At 45.2% G+C, this 2232-nt stretch overlaps 1 protein-coding gene and 1 pseudogene across 2 annotated transcripts in view; one reads left to right on the top strand and one right to left on the bottom strand.

The window, feature by feature from the left end:
• DMD (dystrophin) overlaps positions 1-2232 on the bottom strand; it is a 2307273-nt gene that overhangs the window by 883735 nt on the left and 1421306 nt on the right. The window lies entirely within an intron of this gene.
• On the top strand, positions 415-2029 carry LOC105887352 (annotated as a pseudogene). Its single transcript, XR_001161454.1, has 2 exons — positions 415-522; positions 588-2029. The product of XR_001161454.1 is annotated as a heterogeneous nuclear ribonucleoprotein A3 pseudogene (transcript).

Here is a 2232-nt window from a genome sequence, read left to right as displayed (position 1 = left end):
CCGTCATTGTTGTTTGGCGGGTCCGGGCTGGGGATTCGAACCCGCCACCTTAGGTGTACGTGGCTGGTGCCTTAGCCGGTTGAGCTATAGGCACCGCACCGAGCCGCAAAAGTGAAATTTTAATATAGAAAACTTGGCTCAAGTACCAGTGCAGTACAATTCATGCTGAGTTGTCCCTTACATTTCCCAAAGCACATTGCATTGACATGAACAAATTATGTTGCATTAAGTGGAAATTCCTCATAGAACACTATCTGGATCCAATGTAACTTTCTAAAAATGGCTTCTTATTGCTTTGCTAAAATGGGGGGAAAATATCAAAAATGGAGGTAGGGAAAGAGAGAGAGTAAACAGTGTGGACATTCAATTGCCCCGCGCCAGGATTTCTGTCAGGCGAATAGATTAGTTGCAACGATGTTCATGGTTAAACGGCCGTCTAGCTCTCGCCCGCCTTGCCTTCACCTTCGGCTGCACCGACAGTCCCTTGGAGGCGCGGCGTGGCTAGAGAGGCTTGGGGAGCATGTGACTGTCCCTTCACTTTAAATGCCTTAACAGCTCTACTTCTAGAAGACACAGGAAGACATTAGAATGTAAATGGCCATGATCCAAAGGAACCAGAGCAGTTGAGAAAACTGTTTATTGGTGGTCTGATCTTTGAAACTACAGATGATAGTTTAAGAGAACATTTTGAGAAATGGGGCACACTCGCAGATTGTGTGGTAATGAAAGATCCCCAAACAAAACGTTCTAGGGGCTTTGGTTTTGTGGCTTACTCTTGTGTGGAAGAGGTGGATGCAGCAATGTGTGCTCGACCACACAAGGTTGATGGGCGTGTTGTGGAACCAAAGAGAGCTGTTTCTAGAGAGGATTCTGTAAAGTCTGGTGCCCATCACAGTGAAGAAAATTTTTGTTGGTGGTATTAAAGAAGATACAGAAGAATATAATTTGAGAGACTACTTTGAAAAGTATGGCAAGATTGAAACCATAGAAGTTATGGAAGACAGGCAGAGTGGAAAAAAGAGAGGATTTGCTTTTGTAACTTTTCATGATCATGATACTGTTGATAAAATTGTTGTTCAGAAATACTACACTATTAATGGGCATAATTGTGAAGTAAAAAAAGCCCTTTCTACACAAGATCTGCAGTCTGCTGGATCACAAAGAGGTCGTGGAGGTGGATCTGGCAACTTTATGGGTCAGGGAGGAAACTTTGGAGGTGGTGGAGGTAATTTTGGCCATGGTGGAAACTTTGGTGGAAGAGGAGGATATGGTGGTGGAGGTGGTGGCAGCAGAGGTAGTTATGGAGGAGGCGATGGTGGATACAATGGATTTGGAGGTGATGGTGGGAACTATGGTGGTGGTCCTGGTTACAGTAGTAGAGGGGGCTATGGTGGTGGTGGACCAGGATATGGAAACCAAGGTGGCGGATATGGTGGTGGAGGAGGATATGATGGTTACAATGAAGGAGGAAATTTTGGAGGTAACTATGGTGGTGGTGGGAACTATAATGATTTTGGAAATTATAGTGGACAACAGCAATCAAATTATGGACCCATGAAAGGGGGCAGTTTTGGTGGAAGAAGCTCGGGCAGTCCATATGATGATGGTTATGGATCTGGTGGTGGAAGTGGTGGATATGGTAGCAGAAGGTTCTAATAACAACAGAAAAGGGCTACAGTTCTTAGCAGGAGAGAGGGCGAGGAGTTGTCAGGAAAGCTGCAGGTTACTTTGAGACAGTTGTCCCAAATGCATTAAAGGAACTGTAAAAATCTGCCACAGAAGGAATGATGATCCATAGTCAGAAAAGTTACTGCAGCTTAAACAGGAAACCCTTCTTGTTCAGGACTGTCATAGCCACAGTTTGCAAAAAGTGCAGCTATTGATTACTGCAATGCAGTGTCAATTTGATGTACATTCCTGAGGTCTTTTATCTGTTGTAGCTTTGTCTTTTTCTTTTTCTTTTCATTACATCAGGTATATTGCCCTGTAAATTGTGGTGGTGGTACCAGGAATAAAAAATTAAGGAATTAAATAAATGGCAGTCTAAATTATGCTCATTCTGGGCGCCACCTGTGGCTCAGTGGGTACGGTGCTGGCCCCATATACCGAGGGTGACGGGTTCAAACCCGGCCCTGGCCAAACTGCAACCAAAAACAGCCGGGTGCTGTGGCGGGCGCCTGTAGTCCCAGCTACTCGGGAGGCTGAGGCAAGAGGATCACCTAAGCCCAGGAG

The sequence above is a fragment of the Otolemur garnettii genome, unplaced genomic scaffold (genome assembly GCF_000181295.1).
Source record: "Otolemur garnettii isolate 467f Iridium unplaced genomic scaffold, OtoGar3 scaffold00072, whole genome shotgun sequence".
NCBI lineage: Eukaryota > Metazoa > Chordata > Mammalia > Primates > Galagidae > Otolemur > Otolemur garnettii.
Note: the sequence above shows the minus strand (reverse complement) of the source record. Positions and strands in the feature narration are given on the sequence as shown.